Here is an 18,488-nt window from a genome sequence, read left to right as displayed (position 1 = left end):
GCGAGAAACTGTAAGTAAACGTCGTATTTACATGTCTGCCACTGTGCCGGAGAATCCGTATAGGTGTTCGAGTGTTCGAAACGTAACGCGCGAGAAATTGTAAGTAAACGTCGTATTTACATGTCTGCCACTGTGCAGGAGAATCCGTATAGGTGTTCGAGTGTTCGAAACGTAACGCGCGAGAAATTGTAAGTAAACGTCGTATTTACATGTCTGCCACTGTGCAGGAGAATCCGTATAGGTGTTCGAGTGTTCGAAACGTAACGCGCGAGAAATTGTAAGTAAACGTCGTATTTACATGTCAGCCACTGTGCAGGAGAATCCGTATAGGTGTTCGAGTGTTCGAAACGTAACGCGCGAGAAATTGTAAGTAAACGCCGTATTTACATATCTGCCACTGTGCAGGAGAATCCGTATAGGTGTTCGAGTGTTCGAAACGTAACGCGCGAGAAACTGTAAGTAAACGTAGTATTTACATGTCTGCCACTGTGCAGGAGAATCCGTACAGGTGTTCGAGTGTTCGAAACGTAACGCGCGAGAAATTGTAAGTAAACGCCGTATTTACAAATCTGCCACGGTGCAGGAGAATCCGTATAGGTGTTCGAGTGATCGAACCGTAAGGCGTGAGAAATTGTAAGTAAACGCCGTATTTACATATCTGCCACTGTGCAGGAGAATCCGTATAGGTGTTCGAGTGTTTGAAACGTAACGCGCGAGAAATTGTAAGTAAATGTCGTATTTACATATCTGCCACTGTGCAGGAGAATCCGTATAGGTGTTCGAGTGTTCGAAACGTAACGCGCGAGAAATTGTAAGTAAACGCCGTATTTACATCTCTGCCACTGTGCAGGAGAATCCGTATAGGTGTTCGAGTGTTCGAAACGTAACGCGCGAGAAATTGTAAGTAAACGTCGTATTTACATGTCTGCCACTGTGCAGGAGAATCCGTATAGGTGTTCGAGTGTTCGAAACGTAACGCGCGAGAAATTGTAAGTAAACGCCGTATTTACATGTCTGCCACTGTGCAGGAGAATCCGTATAGGTGTTCGAGTGTTCGAAACGTAACGCGCGAGAAACTGTAAGTAAACGTCGTATTTACATGTCTGCCACTGTGCAGGAGAATCCGTATAGGTGTTCGAGTGTTCGAAACGTAACGCGCGAGAAATTGTAAGTAAACGCCGTATTTACATATCTGCCACTGTGCAGGAGAATCCGTATAGGTGTTCGAGTGTTCGAAACGTAACGCGTGAGAAATTGTAAGTAAACGCCGTATTTACATATCTGCCACTGTGCTGGAGAATCTGTATAGGTGTTCGAGTGTTCGAAACGTAACGCGCGAGAAATTGTAAGTAAACGTCGTATTTACATGTCTGCCACTGTGCAGGAGAATCCGTATAGGTGTTCGAGTGTTCGAAACGTAACGCGCGAGAAATTGTAAGTAAACGTCGTATTTACATGTCTGCCACTGTGCAGGAGAATCCGTATAGGTGTTCGAGTGTTCGAAACGTAACGCGCGAGAAATTGTAAGTAAACGTCGTATTTACATGTCTGCCACTGTGCAGGAGAATCCGTATAGGTGTTCGAGTGTTCGAAACGTAACGCGCGAGAAATTGTAAGTAAACGCCGTATTTACACATCTGCCACTGTGAAGGAGAATCCGTATAGGTGTTCGAGTGTTCGAACCGTAAGGCGTGAGAAATTGTAAGTAAACGCCGTATTTACATATCTGCCACTGTGCTGGAGAATCCGTATAGGTGTTCGAGTGTTGGAAACGTAACGCGCGAGAAATTGTAAGTAAACGCCGTATTTACATATCTGCCACTGTGCAGGAGAATCCGTATAGGTGTTCGAGTGTTCGAAACGTAACGCGCGAGAAATTGTAAGTAAACGTCGTATTTACATGTCTGCCACAGTGCAGGAGAATCCGTATAGGTGTTTGAGTGTTCGAACCGTAACGCGCGAGAAATTGTAAGTAAACGCCGTATTTACATATCTGCCACTGTGCAGGGGAATCCGTATAGGTGTTCGAGTGTTCGAAACGTAACGCGCGAGAAATTGTAAGTAAACGTCGTATTTACATATCTGCCACTGTGCAGAAGAATCCGTATAGGTGTTCGAGTGTTCGAAACGTAACGCGCGAGAAATTGTAAGTAAACGCCGTATTTACATATCTGCCACTGTGCAGGAGAATCCGTATAGGTGTTCGAGTGTTCGAAACGTAACGCGTGAGAAATTGTAAGTAAACGCCGTATTTACATATCTGCCACTGTGCAGGAGAATCCGTATTGGTGTTCGAGTGTTCGAAACGTTACGCGCGAGAAATTGTAAGTAAACGTCGTATTTACTTGTCTGCCACTGTGCAGGAGAATCCGTATAGGTGTTCGAGTGTTCGGAACGTAACGCGCGAGAAATTGTAAGTAAATGTCGTATTTACATGTCTGCCACTGTGCAGGAGAATCCGTATAGGTGTTCGAGCGTTCGAAACGTAACGCGCGAGAAATTGTAAGTAAACGCCGTATTTACATATCTGCCACTGTGCAGGAGAATCCGTATAGGTGTTCGAGTGTTCGAAACGTAACGCGTGAGAAATTGTAAGTAAACGTCGTATTTACATGTCTGCCACTGTGCATATAGGTGTTCGAGTGTTCGAAACGTAACGCGCGAGAAATTGTAAGTAAACGCCGTATTTACATATCTGCCACTGTGCAGGAGAATCTGTATAGGTGTTCGAATATTCGAACCGTAACGCAGGAGAAATTGTAAGTGAACGCCGTATTTACATATCTGCCACTGTGCAGGAGAATCCGTATAGGTGTTCGAGTGTTCGAATCGTAAGGCGTGAGAAATTGTAAGTAAACGCCGTATTCACATATCTGCCACTGTGCAGGAGAATCCGTATAGGTGTTCGAATGTTCGAACCGTAACGCGGGAGAAATTGTAAGTAAACGCCGTATTTACATATCTGCCACTGTGCAGGAGAATCCGTATAGGTGTTCGAGTGTTCGAAACGTAACGCGCGAGAAATTGTAAGTAAACGCCGTATTTACATATCTGCCACTGTGCAGGAGAATCCGTATAGGTGTTCGAGTGTTCGAAACGTAACGCGCGAGAAATTGTAAGTAAACGCCGTATTTACATATCTGCCACTGTGCAGGAGAATCCGTATAGGTGTTCGAGTGTTCGAAACGTAACGCGCGAGAAATTGTAAGTAAACGCCGTATTTACATATCTGCCACTGTGCAGGAGAATCCGTATAGGTGTTCGAGTGTTCGAACCGTAACGCGGGAGAAATTGTAAGTAAACGCCGTATTTACATATCTGCCACTGTGCAGGAGAATCCGTATAGGTGTTCGAGTGTTCGAATCGTAAGGCGTGAGAAATTGCAAGTAAACGCCGTATTCACATATCTGCCACTGTGCAGGAGAATCCGTATAGGTGTTCGAATGTTCGAACCGTAACGCGGGAGAAATTGTAAGTAAACGCCGTATTTACATATCTGCCACTGTGCTGGAGAATCCGTATAGGTGTTCGAGTGTTCGAAACGTAACGCGCGAGAAATTGTAAGTAAACGTCGTATTTACATGTCTGCCACTGTGCAGGAGAATCCGTACAGGTGTTCGAGTGTTCGAAACGTAACGCGCGAGAAATTGTAAGTAAACGCCGTATTTACATATCTGCCACTGTGCAGGAGAATCCGTATAGGTGTTCGAATGTTCGAACCGTAACGCGGGAGAAATTGTAAGTAAACGCCGTATTTACATATCTGCCACTGTGCAGGGGAATCCGTATAGGTGTTCGAGTGTTCGAAACGTAACGCGCGAGAAATTGTAAGTAAACGTCGTATTTACATGTCTGCCACTGTGCAGGAGAATCCGTATGGGTGTTCGAGTGTTCGAATCGTAAGGCGTGAGAAATTGTAAGTAAACGCCGTATTCACATATCTGCCACTGTGCAGGAGAATCCGTATAGGTGTTCGAGTGTTCGAAACGTAAAGCGCGAGAAACTGTAAGTAAACGCCGTATTTACATGTCTGCCACTGTGCAGGAGAATCCGTATAGGTGTTCGAGTGTTCGAAACGTAACGCGTGAGAAATTGTAAGTAAACGTCGTATTTACATGTCTGCCACTGTGCAGGAGAATCCGTATAGGTGTTCGAGTGTTCGAAACGTAACGCGCGAGAAATTGTAAGTAAACGCCGTATTTACACATCTGCCACTGTGAAGGAGAATCCGTATAGGTGTTCGAGTGTTCGAACCGTAAGGCGTGAGAAATTGTAAGTAAACGCCGTATTTACATATCTGCCACTGTGCTGGAGAATCCGTATAGGTGTTCGAGTGTTGGAAACGTAACGCGCGAGAAATTGTAAGTAAACGCCGTATTTACATATCTGCCACTGTGCAGGAGAATCCGTATAGGTGTTCGAGTGTTCGAAACGTAACGCGCGAGAAATTGTAAGTAAACGTCGTATTTACATGTCTGCCACAGTGCAGGAGAATCCGTATAGGTGTTTGAGTGTTCGAACCGTAACGCGCGAGAAATTGTAAGTAAACGCCGTATTTACATATCTGCCACTGTGCAGGGGAATCCGTATAGGTGTTCGAGTGTTCGAAACGTAACGCGCGAGAAATTGTAAGTAAACGTCGTATTTACATATCTGCCACTGTGCAGAAGAATCCGTATAGGTGTTCGAGTGTTCGAAACGTAACGCGCGAGAAATTGTAAGTAAACGCCGTATTTACATATCTGCCACTGTGCAGGAGAATCCGTATAGGTGTTCGAGTGTTCGAAACGTAACGCGTGAGAAATTGTAAGTAAACGCCGTATTTACATATCTGCCACTGTGCAGGAGAATCCGTATTGGTGTTCGAGTGTTCGAAACGTTACGCGCGAGAAATTGTAAGTAAACGTCGTATTTACTTGTCTGCCACTGTGCAGGAGAATCCGTATAGGTGTTCGAGTGTTCGGAACGTAACGCGCGAGAAATTGTAAGTAAATGTCGTATTTACATGTCTGCCACTGTGCAGGAGAATCCGTATAGGTGTTCGAGCGTTCGAAACGTAACGCGCGAGAAATTGTAAGTAAACGCCGTATTTACATATCTGCCACTGTGCAGGAGAATCCGTATAGGTGTTCGAGTGTTCGAAACGTAACGCGTGAGAAATTGTAAGTAAACGTCGTATTTACATGTCTGCCACTGTGCATATAGGTGTTCGAGTGTTCGAAACGTAACGCGCGAGAAATTGTAAGTAAACGCCGTATTTACATATCTGCCACTGTGCAGGAGAATCTGTATAGGTGTTCGAATATTCGAACCGTAACGCAGGAGAAATTGTAAGTGAACGCCGTATTTACATATCTGCCACTGTGCAGGAGAATCCGTATAGGTGTTCGAGTGTTCGAATCGTAAGGCGTGAGAAATTGTAAGTAAACGCCGTATTCACATATCTGCCACTGTGCAGGAGAATCCGTATAGGTGTTCGAATGTTCGAACCGTAACGCGGGAGAAATTGTAAGTAAACGCCGTATTTACATATCTGCCACTGTGCAGGAGAATCCGTATAGGTGTTCGAGTGTTCGAAACGTAACGCGCGAGAAATTGTAAGTAAACGCCGTATTTACATATCTGCCACTGTGCAGGAGAATCCGTATAGGTGTTCGAGTGTTCGAAACGTAACGCGCGAGAAATTGTAAGTAAACGCCGTATTTACATATCTGCCACTGTGCAGGAGAATCCGTATAGGTGTTCGAGTGTTCGAAACGTAACGCGCGAGAAATTGTAAGTAAACGCCGTATTTACATATCTGCCACTGTGCAGGAGAATCCGTATAGGTGTTCGAGTGTTCGAACCGTAACGCGGGAGAAATTGTAAGTAAACGCCGTATTTACATATCTGCCACTGTGCAGGAGAATCCGTATAGGTGTTCGAGTGTTCGAATCGTAAGGCGTGAGAAATTGCAAGTAAACGCCGTATTCACATATCTGCCACTGTGCAGGAGAATCCGTATAGGTGTTCGAATGTTCGAACCGTAACGCGGGAGAAATTGTAAGTAAACGCCGTATTTACATATCTGCCACTGTGCTGGAGAATCCGTATAGGTGTTCGAGTGTTCGAAACGTAACGCGCGAGAAATTGTAAGTAAACGTCGTATTTACATGTCTGCCACTGTGCAGGAGAATCCGTACAGGTGTTCGAGTGTTCGAAACGTAACGCGCGAGAAATTGTAAGTAAACGCCGTATTTACATATCTGCCACTGTGCAGGAGAATCCGTATAGGTGTTCGAATGTTCGAACCGTAACGCGGGAGAAATTGTAAGTAAACGCCGTATTTACATATCTGCCACTGTGCAGGGGAATCCGTATAGGTGTTCGAGTGTTCGAAACGTAACGCGCGAGAAATTGTAAGTAAACGTCGTATTTACATGTCTGCCACTGTGCAGGAGAATCCGTATGGGTGTTCGAGTGTTCGAATCGTAAGGCGTGAGAAATTGTAAGTAAACGCCGTATTCACATATCTGCCACTGTGCAGGAGAATCCGTATAGGTGTTCGAGTGTTCGAAACGTAAAGCGCGAGAAACTGTAAGTAAACGCCGTATTTACATGTCTGCCACTGTGCAGGAGAATCCGTATAGGTGTTCGAGTGTTCGAAACGTAACGCGTGAGAAATTGTAAGTAAACGTCGTATTTACATGTCTGCCACTGTGCAGGAGAATCCGTATAGGTGTTCGAGTGTTCGAAACGTAACGCGCGAGAAATTGTAAGTAAACGTCGTATTTACATGTCTGCCACTGTGCAGGAGAATCCGTATGGGTGTTCGAGTGTTCGAATCGTAAGGCGTGAGAAATTGTAAGTAAACGCCGTATTCACATATCTGCCACTGTGCAGGAGAATCCGTATAGGTGTTCGAGTGTTCGAAACGTAACGCGCGAGAAATTGTAAGTAAACGTCGTATTTACATGTCTGCCACTGTGCAGGAGAATCCGTATAGGTGTTCGAGTGTTCGAAACGTAACGCGCGAGAAATTGTAAGTAAACGCCGTATTTACACATCTGCCACTGTGAAGGAGAATCCGTATAGGTGTTCGAGTGTTCGAACCGTAAGGCGTGAGAAATTGTAAGTAAACGCCGTATTTACATATCTGCCACTGTGCTGGAGAATCCGTATAGGTGTTCGAGTGTTGGAAACGTAACGCGCGAGAAATTGTAAGTAAACGCCGTATTTACATATCTGCCACTGTGCAGGAGAATCCGTATAGGTGTTCGAGTGTTCGAAACGTAACGCGCGAGAAATTGTAAGTAAACGTCGTATTTACATGTCTGCCACAGTGCAGGAGAATCCGTATAGGTGTTTGAGTGTTCGAACCGTAACGCGCGAGAAATTGTAAGTAAACGCCGTATTTACATATCTGCCACTGTGCAGGGGAATCCGTATAGGTGTTCGAGTGTTCGAAACGTAACGCGCGAGAAATTGTAAGTAAACGTCGTATTTACATATCTGCCACTGTGCAGAAGAATCCGTATAGGTGTTCGAGTGTTCGAAACGTAACGCGCGAGAAATTGTAAGTAAACGCCGTATTTACATATCTGCCACTGTGCAGGAGAATCCGTATAGGTGTTCGAGTGTTCGAAACGTAACGCGTGAGAAATTGTAAGTAAACGCCGTATTTACATATCTGCCACTGTGCAGGAGAATCCGTATTGGTGTTCGAGTGTTCGAAACGTTACGCGCGAGAAATTGTAAGTAAACGTCGTATTTACTTGTCTGCCACTGTGCAGGAGAATCCGTATAGGTGTTCGAGTGTTCGGAACGTAACGCGCGAGAAATTGTAAGTAAATGTCGTATTTACATGTCTGCCACTGTGCAGGAGAATCCGTATAGGTGTTCGAGCGTTCGAAACGTAACGCGCGAGAAATTGTAAGTAAACGCCGTATTTACATATCTGCCACTGTGCAGGAGAATCCGTATAGGTGTTCGAGTGTTCGAAACGTAACGCGTGAGAAATTGTAAGTAAACGTCGTATTTACATGTCTGCCACTGTGCATATAGGTGTTCGAGTGTTCGAAACGTAACGCGCGAGAAATTGTAAGTAAACGCCGTATTTACATATCTGCCACTGTGCAGGAGAATCTGTATAGGTGTTCGAATATTCGAACCGTAACGCAGGAGAAATTGTAAGTGAACGCCGTATTTACATATCTGCCACTGTGCAGGAGAATCCGTATAGGTGTTCGAGTGTTCGAATCGTAAGGCGTGAGAAATTGTAAGTAAACGCCGTATTCACATATCTGCCACTGTGCAGGAGAATCCGTATAGGTGTTCGAATGTTCGAACCGTAACGCGGGAGAAATTGTAAGTAAACGCCGTATTTACATATCTGCCACTGTGCAGGAGAATCCGTATAGGTGTTCGAGTGTTCGAAACGTAACGCGCGAGAAATTGTAAGTAAACGCCGTATTTACATATCTGCCACTGTGCAGGAGAATCCGTATAGGTGTTCGAGTGTTCGAAACGTAACGCGCGAGAAATTGTAAGTAAACGCCGTATTTACATATCTGCCACTGTGCAGGAGAATCCGTATAGGTGTTCGAGTGTTCGAAACGTAACGCGCGAGAAATTGTAAGTAAACGCCGTATTTACATATCTGCCACTGTGCAGGAGAATCCGTATAGGTGTTCGAGTGTTCGAACCGTAACGCGGGAGAAATTGTAAGTAAACGCCGTATTTACATATCTGCCACTGTGCAGGAGAATCCGTATAGGTGTTCGAGTGTTCGAATCGTAAGGCGTGAGAAATTGCAAGTAAACGCCGTATTCACATATCTGCCACTGTGCAGGAGAATCCGTATAGGTGTTCGAATGTTCGAACCGTAACGCGGGAGAAATTGTAAGTAAACGCCGTATTTACATATCTGCCACTGTGCTGGAGAATCCGTATAGGTGTTCGAGTGTTCGAAACGTAACGCGCGAGAAATTGTAAGTAAACGTCGTATTTACATGTCTGCCACTGTGCAGGAGAATCCGTACAGGTGTTCGAGTGTTCGAAACGTAACGCGCGAGAAATTGTAAGTAAACGCCGTATTTACATATCTGCCACTGTGCAGGAGAATCCGTATAGGTGTTCGAATGTTCGAACCGTAACGCGGGAGAAATTGTAAGTAAACGCCGTATTTACATATCTGCCACTGTGCAGGGGAATCCGTATAGGTGTTCGAGTGTTCGAAACGTAACGCGCGAGAAATTGTAAGTAAACGTCGTATTTACATGTCTGCCACTGTGCAGGAGAATCCGTATGGGTGTTCGAGTGTTCGAATCGTAAGGCGTGAGAAATTGTAAGTAAACGCCGTATTCACATATCTGCCACTGTGCAGGAGAATCCGTATAGGTGTTCGAGTGTTCGAAACGTAAAGCGCGAGAAACTGTAAGTAAACGCCGTATTTACATGTCTGCCACTGTGCAGGAGAATCCGTATAGGTGTTCGAGTGTTCGAAACGTAACGCGTGAGAAATTGTAAGTAAACGTCGTATTTACATGTCTGCCACTGTGCAGGAGAATCCGTATAGGTGTTCGAGTGTTCGAAACGTAACGCGCGAGAAATTGTAAGTAAACGTCGTATTTACATGTCTGCCACTGTGCAGGAGAATCCGTATGGGTGTTCGAGTGTTCGAATCGTAAGGCGTGAGAAATTGTAAGTAAACGCCGTATTCACATATCTGCCACTGTGCAGGAGAATCCGTATAGGTGTTCGAGTGTTCGAACCGTAACGCGGGAGAAATTGTAAGTAAACGCTGTATTTACATATCTGCCACTGTGCAGGAGAATCCGCATAGGTGTTCGAGTGTTCGAAACGTAACGCGCGAGAAATTGTAAGTAAACGCCGTATTTACATATCTGCCACTGTGCAGGAGAATCCGTACAGGTGTTCGAATGTTCGAACCGTAACGCAGGAGAAATTGTAAGTGAACGCCGTATTTACATATCTGCCACTGTGCAGGAGAATCCGTATAGGTGTTCGAGTGTTCGAATCGTAAGGCGTGAGAAATTGTAAGTAAACGCCGTATTCACATATCTGCCACTGTGCAGGAGAATCCGTATAGGTGTTCGAATGTTCGAACCGTAGCGCGGGAGAAATTGTAAGTAAACGCCGTATTTACATATCTGCCACTGTGCAGGAGAATCCGTATAGGTGTTCGAGTGTTCGAAACGTAACGCGCGAGAAATTGTAAGTAAACGCCGTATTTACATATCTGCCACTGTGTAGGAGAATCCGTATAGGTGTTCGAGTGTTCGAAACGTAACGCGCGAGAAATTGTAAGTAAACGCCGTATTTACATATCTACCACTGTGCAGGAGAATCCGTACAGGTGTTCGAGTGTTCGAAACGTAACGCGCGAGAAATTGTAAGTAAACGCCGTATTTACATATCTGCCACTGTGCAGGAGAATCCGTATAGGTGTTCGAGTGTTCGAACCGTAACGCGGGAGAAATTGTAAGTAAACGCCGTATTTAAATATCTGCCACTGTGCAGAAGAATCCGTATAGGTGTTCGAGTGTTCGAATCGTAAAGCCTGAGAAATTGTAAGTAAACGCCGTATTCACATATCTGCCACTGTGCAGGAGAATCCATATAGGTGTTCGAATGTTCGAACCGTAATGCGGGAGAAATTGTAAGTAAACGCCGTATTTACATATCTGCCACTGTGCAGGAGAATCCGTATAGGTGTTCGAGTGTTCAAAATGTAACGCGCGAGAAATTGTAAGTAAACGTCGTATTTACATGTCTGCCACTGTGCAGGAGAATCCGTATAGGTGTTCGAGTGTTCGAATCGTAAGGCGTGAGAAATTGTAAGTAAACGCCGTATTCACATATCTGCCACTGTGCAGGAGAATCCGTATAGGTGTTCGAGTGTTCGAACCGTAACGCGGGAGAAATTGTAAGTAAACGCCGTATTTACATATCTGCCACTGTGCAGGAGAATCCGTATAGGTGTTCGATTGTTCGAAACGTAACGCGCGAGAAATTGTAAGTAAATGCCGTATTTACATATCTGCCACTGTGCAGGAGAATCCGTATAGGTGTTCGAATGTTCGAACCGTAACGCAGGAGAAATTGTAAGTGAACGCCGTATTTACATATCTGCCACTGTGCAGGAGAATCCGTATAGGTGTTCGAGTGTTCGAATCGTAAGGCGTGAAAAATTGTAAGTAAACGCCGTATTCACATATCTGCCACTGTGCAGGAGAATCCGTATAGGTGTTCGAATGTTCGAACCGTAACGCGGGAGAAATTGTAAGTAAACGCCGTATTTACATATCTGCCACTGTGCAGGAGAATCCGTATAGGTGTTCGAGTGTTCGAAACGTAACGCGCGAGAAATTGTAAGTAAACGTCGTATTTACATGTCTGCCACTGTGCAGGAGAATCCGTATAGGTGTTCGAGTGTTCGAAACGTAACGCGCGAGAAATTGTAAGTAAACGCCGTATTTACATATCTGCCACTATGCAGGAGAATCCGTATAGGTGTTCGAGTGTTCGAAACGTAACGCGTGAGAAATTGTAAGTAAACGCCGTATTTACATATTTGCCACTGTGCAGGAGAATCCGTATAGGTGTTCGAGTGTTCGAAACGTAACGCGCGAGAAATTGTAAGTAAAGGTCGTATTTACATGTCTGCCACTGTGCAGGAGAATCCGTATAGGTGTTCGAGTGTTCGAAACGTAACGCGCGAGTAATTGTAAGTAAACGTCGTATTTACATGTCTGCCACTGTGCAGGAGAATCCGTATAGGTGTTCGAGTGTTCGAAACGTAACGCCCGAGAAATTGTAAGTAAACGCCGTATTTACATATCTGCCACTGTGCAGGAGAATCCGTATAGGTGTTCGAGTTTTCGAAACGTAACGCGCGAGAAATTGTAAGTAAACGCCGTATTTACATATCTGCCACTGTGCAGGAGAATCCGTATAGGTGTTCGAGTGTTCGAACCGTAACGCGGGAGAAATTGTAAGTAAACGCCGTATTTACATATCTGCCACTGTGCAGGAGAATCCGTATAGGTGTTCGAGTGTTCGAATCGTAAAGCCTGAGAAATTGTAAGTAAACGCCGTATTCACATATCTGCCACTATGCAGGCGAATCCGTATAGGTGTTCGAATGTTCGAACCGTAATGCGGGAGAAATTGTAAGTAAACGCCGTATTTACATATCTGCCACTGTGCAGGAGAATCCGTATAGGTGTTCGAGTGTTCAAAACGTAACGCGCGAGAAATTGTAAGTAAACGTCGTATTTACATGTCTGCCACTGTGCAGGAGAATCCGTATAGGTGTTCGAGTGTTCGAATCGTAAGGCGTGAGAAATTGTAAGTAAACGCCGTATTCACATATCTGCCACTGTGCAGGAGAATCCGTATAGGTGTTCGAGTGTTCGAACCGTAACGCGGGAGAAATTGTAAGTAAACGCCGTATTTACATATCTGCCACTGTGCAGGAGAATCCGTATAGGTGTTCGATTGTTCGAAACGTAACGCGCGAGAAATTGTAAGTAAATGCCGTATTTACATATCTGCCACTGTGCAGGAGAATCCGTATAGGTGTTCGAATGTTCGAACCGTAACGCAGGAGAAATTGTAAGTGAACGCCGTATTTACATATCTGCCACTGTGCAGGAGAATCCGTATAGGTGTTCGAGTGTTCGAATCGTAAGGCGTGAAAAATTGTAAGTAAACGCCGTATTCACATATCTGCCACTGTGCAGGAGAATCCGTATAGGTGTTCGAATGTTCGAACCGTAACGCGGGAGAAATTGTAAGTAAACGCCGTATTTACATATCTTCCACTGTGCAGGAGAATCCGTATAGGTGTTCGAGTGTTCGAAACGTAACGCGCGAGAAATTGTAGGTAAACGTCGTATTTACATGTCTGCCACTGTGCAGGAGAATCCGTATAGGTGTTCGAGTGTTCGAAACGTAACGCGCGAGAAATTGTAAGTAAACGCCGTATTTACATATCTGCCACTGTGCAGGAGAATCCGTATAGGTGTTCGAGTGTTCGAAACGTAACGCGTGAGAAATTGTAAGTAAACGCCGTATTTACATATCTGCCACTGTGCAGGAGAATCCGTATAGGTGTTCGAGTGTTCGAAACGTAACGCGCAAGAAATTGTAAGTAAATGTCGTATTTACATGTCTGCCACTGTGCAGGAGAATCCGTATATGTGTTCGAGTGTTCGAAACGTAACGCGCGAGTAATTGAAAGTAAACGTCGTATTTACATGTCTGCCACTGTGCAGGAGAATCCGTATAGGTGTTCGAGTGTTCGAAACGTAACGCGCGAGAAATTGTAAGTAAACGCCGTATTTACATATCTGCCACTGTGCAGGAGAATCCGTATAGGTGTTCGAGTGTTCGAAACGTAACGCGCGAGAAATTGTAAGTAAACGCCGTATTTACATATCTGCCACTGTGCAAGAGAATCCGTATAGGTGTTCGAGTGTTCGAACCGTAACGCGGGAGAAATTGTAAGTAAACGCCGTATTTACATATCTGCCACTGTGCAGGAGAATCCGTATAGGTGTTCGAGTGTTCAAAACGTAACGCGCGAGAAATTGTAAGTAAACGTCGTATTTACATGTCTGCCACTGTGCAGGAGAATCCGTATAGGTGTTCGAGTGTTCGAACCGTAACGCGGGAGAAATTGTAAGTAAACGCCGTATTTACATATCTGCCACTGTGCAGGAGAATCCGTATAGGTGTTCGAATGTTCGAACCGTAACGCAGGAGAAATTGTAAGTGAACGCCGTATTTACATATCTGCCACTGTGCAGGAGAATCCGTATAGGTGTTCGAGTGTTCGAATCGTAAGGCGTGAAAAATTGTAAGTAAACGCCGTATTCACATATCTGCCACTGTGCAGGAGAATCCGTATAGGTGTTCGAATGTTCGAACCGTAACGCGGGAGAAATTGTAAGTAAACGCCGTATTTACATATCTGCCACTGTGCAGGAGAATCCGTATAGGTGTTCGAGTGTTCGAAACGTAACGCGCGAGAAATTGTAAGTAAACGTCGTATTTACATGTCTGCCACTGTGCAGGAGAATCCGTATAGGTGTTCGAGTGTTCGAAACGTAACGCGCGAGAAATTGTAAGTAAACGCCGTATTTACATATCTGCCACTGTGCAGGAGAATCCGTATAGGTGTTCGAGTGTTCGAAACGTAACGCGTGAGAAATTGTAAGTAAACGCCGTATTTACATATCTGCCACTGTGCAGGAGAATCCGTATAGGTGTTCGAGTGTTCGAAACGTAACGCGCGAGAAATTGTAAGTAAAGGTCGTATTTACATGTCTGCCACTGTGCAGGAGAATCCGTATAGGTGTTCGAGTGTTCGAAACGTAACGCGCGAGAAATTGTAAGTAAACGCCGTATTTACATATCTGCCACTGTGCAGGAGAATCCGTATAGGTGTTCGAGTGTTCGAAACGTAATGCGTGAGAAATTGTAAGTAAACGCCGTATTTACATATCTGCCACTGTGCAGGAGAATCCGTATAGGTGTTCGAGTGTTCGAAACGTAACGCGCGAGAAATTGTAAGTAAAGGTCGTATTTACATGTCTGCCACTGTGCAGGAGAATCCGTATAGGTGTTCGAGTGTTCGAAACGTAACGCGCGAGAAATTGTAAGTAAACGTCGTATTTGCATGTCTGCCACTATGCAGGAGAATCCGTATAGGTGTTCGAGTGTTCGAAACGTAACGCGCGAGAAATTGTAAGTAAACTTCGTATTTACATGTCTGCCACTGTGCAGGAGAATCCGTATGGGTGTTCGAGTGTTCGAATCGTAAGGCGTGAGAAATTGTAAGTAAACGCCGTATTTACATGTCTGCCACTGTGCAGGAGAATCCGTATAGGTGTTCGAGTGTTCGAAACGTAACGCGCGAGAAATTGTAAGTAAACGTCGTATTTACATGTCTGCCACTGTGCAGGAGAATCCGTATAGGTGTTCGAGTGTTCGAAACGTAACGCGCGAGAAATTGTAAGTAAACGCCGTATTTACATATCTGCCACTGTGCAGGAGAATCCGTATAGGTGTTCGAGTGTTCGAAACGTAACGCGCGAGAAATTGTAAGTAAATGTCGTATTTGCATGTCTGCCACTATGCAGGAGAATCCGTATAGGTGTTCGAGTGTTCGAAACGTAACGCGCGAGAAATTGTAAGTAAACTTCGTATTTACATGTCTGCCACTGTGCAGGAGAATCCGTATGGGTGTTCGAGTGTTCGAATCGTAAGGCGTGAGAAATTGTAAGTAAACGCCGTATTCACATATCTGCCACTGTACAGGAGAATCCGTATAGGTGTTCGAGTGTTCGAACCGTAACGCGGGAGAAATTGTAAGTAAACGCCGTATTTACATATCTGCCACTGTGCAGGAGAATCCGTATAGGTGTTCGAGTGTTCGAAACGTAACGCGCGAGAAATTGTAAGTAAACGTCGTATTTACATGTCTGCCACTGTGCAGGAGAATCCGTATAGGTGTTCGAGTGTTCGAAACGTAACGCGTGAGAAATTGTAAGTAAACGTCGTATTTACATGTCTGCCACTGTGCAGGAGAATCCGTATAGGTGTTCGAGTGTTCGAAACGTAACGCGCGAGAAATTGTAAGTAAACGCCGTATTTACAGATCTGCCACTGTGCAGGAGAATCCGTATAGGTGTTCGAATGTTCGAACCGTAACGCAGGAGAAATTGTAAGTGAACGCCGTATTTACATATCTGCCACTGTGCAGGAGAATCCGTATAGGTGTTCGAATGTTCGAACCGTAACGCGGGAGAAATTGTAAGTAAACGCCGTATTTACATATCTGCCACTATGCAGGAGAATCCGTATAGGTGTTCGAGTGTTCGAAACGTAACGCGCGAGAAATTGTAAGTAAAAGTCGTATTTACATGTCTGCCACTGTGCAGGAGAATCCGTATAGGTGTTCGAGTGTTCGAAACGTAACGCGCGAGAAATTGTAAGTAAACGCCGTATTTACATATCTGCCACTGTGCAGGAGAATCCGTATAGGTGTTCGAGTGTTCGAAACGTAACGCGCGAGAAATTGTAAGTAAACGTCGTATTTGCATGTCTGCCACTATGCAGGAGAATCCGTATAGGTGTTCGAGTGTTCGAAACGTAACGCGCGAGAAATTGTAAGTAAACTTCGTATTTACATGTCTGCCACTGTGCAGGAGAATCCGTATGGGTGTTCGAGTGTTCGAATCGTAAGGCGTGAGAAATTGTAAGTAAACGCCGTATTCACATATCTGCCACTGTACAGGAGAATCCGTATAGGTGTTCGAGTGTTCGAACCGTAACGCGGGAGAAATTGTAAGTAAACGCCGTATTTACATATCTGCCACTGTGCAGGAGAATCCGTATAGGTGTTCGAGTGTTCGAAACGTAACGCGCGAGAAATTGTAAGTAAACGTCGTATTTACATGTCTGCCACTGTGCAGGAGAATCCGTATAGGTGTTCGAGTGTTCGAAACGTAACGCGTGAGAAATTGTAAGTAAACGTCGTATTTACATGTCTGCCACTGTGCAGGAGAATCCGTATAGGTGTTCGAGTGTTCGAAACGTAACGCGCGAGAAATTGTAAGTAAACGCCGTATTTACAGATCTGCCACTGTGCAGGAGAATCCGTATAGGTGTTCGAATGTTCGAACCGTAACGCAGGAGAAATTGTAAGTGAACGCCGTATTTACATATCTGCCACTGTGCAGGAGAATCCGTATAGGTGTTCGAATGTTCGAACCGTAACGCGGGAGAAATTGTAAGTAAACGCCGTATTTACATATCTGCCACTGTGCAGGAGAATCCGTATAGGTGTTCGAATGTTCGAAACGTAACGCGCGAGAAATTGTAAGTAAACGCCGTATTTACATATCTGCCACTGTGCAGGAGAATCCGTATAGGTGTTCGAGTGTTCGAAACGTAACGCGCGAGAAATTGTAAGTAAACGCCGTATTTACATATCTGCCACTGTGCAGGAGAATCCGTATAGGTGTTCGAGTGTTCGAAACGTAATGCGTGAGAAATTGTAAGTAAACGCCGTATTTACATATCTGCCACTGTGCAGGAGAATCCGTATAGGTGTTCGAGTGTTCGAAACGTAACGCGCGAGAAATTGTAAGTAAAGGTCGTATTTACATGTCTGCCACTGTGCAGGAGAATCCGTATAGGTGTTCGAGTGTTCGAAACGTAACGCGCGAGAAATTGTAAGTAAACGTCGTATTTGCATGTCTGCCACTATGCAGGAGAATCCGTATAGGTGTTCGAGTGTTCGAAACGTAACGCGCGAGAAATTGTAAGTAAACTTCGTATTTACATGTCTGCCACTGTGCAGGAGAATCCGTATGGGTGTTCGAGTGTTCGAATCGTAAGGCGGGAGAAATTGTAAGTAAACGCCGTATTTACATGTCTGCCACTGTGCAGGAGAATCCGTATAGGTGTTCGAGTGTTCGAAACGTAACGCGCGAGAAATTGTAAGTAAACGTCGTATTTACATGTCTGCCACTGTGCAGGAGAATCCGTATAGGTGTTCGAGTGTTCGAAACGTAACGCGCGACAAATTGTAAGTAAACGCCGTATTTACATATCTGCCACTGTGCAGGAGAATCCGTATAGGTGTTCGAGTGTTCGAAACGTAACGCGCGAGAAATTGTAAGTAAATGTCGTATTTGCATGTCTGCCACTATGCAGGAGAATCCGTATAGGTGTTCGAGTGTTCGAAACGTAACGCGCGAGAAATTGTAAGTAAACTTCGTATTTACATGTCTGCCACTGTGCAGGAGAATCCGTATGGGTGTTCGAGTGTTCGAATCGTAAGGCGTGAGAAATTGTAAGTAAACGCCGTATTCACATATCTGCCACTGTACAGGAGAATCCGTATAGGTGTTCGAGTGTTCGAACCGTAACGCGGGAGAAATTGTAAGTAAACGCCGTATTTACATATCTGCCACTGTGCAGGAGAATCCGTATAGGTGTTCGAGTGTTCGAAACGTAACGCGCGAGAAATTGTAAGTAAACGTCGTATTTACATGTCTGCCACTGTGCAGGAGAATCCGTATAGGTGTTCGAGTGTTCGAAACGTAACGCGTGAGAAATTGTAAGTAAACGTCGTATTTACATGTCTGCCACTGTGCAGGAGAATCCGTATAGGTGTTCGAGTGTTCGAAACGTAACGCGCGAGAAATTGTAAGTAAACGCCGTATTTACAGATCTGCCACTGTGCAGGAGAATCCGTATAGGTGTTCGAATGTTCGAACCGTAACGCAGGAGAAATTGTAAGTGAACGCCGTATTTACATATCTGCCACTGTGCAGGAGAATCCGTATAGGTGTTCGAATGTTCGAACCGTAACGCGGGAGAAATTGTAAGTAAACGCCGTATTTACATATCTGCCACTATGCAGGAGAATCCGTATAGGTGTTCGAGTGTTCGAAACGTAACGCGCGAGA

Source organism: Camellia sinensis, unplaced genomic scaffold (genome assembly GCF_055761805.1).
Source record: "Camellia sinensis isolate YWXY unplaced genomic scaffold, ASM5576180v1 Unanchor11, whole genome shotgun sequence".
NCBI lineage: Eukaryota > Viridiplantae > Streptophyta > Magnoliopsida > Ericales > Theaceae > Camellia > Camellia sinensis.
The sequence above is the reverse complement of the archived record's forward strand: the minus strand, read 5'-3'. Positions refer to the sequence as shown.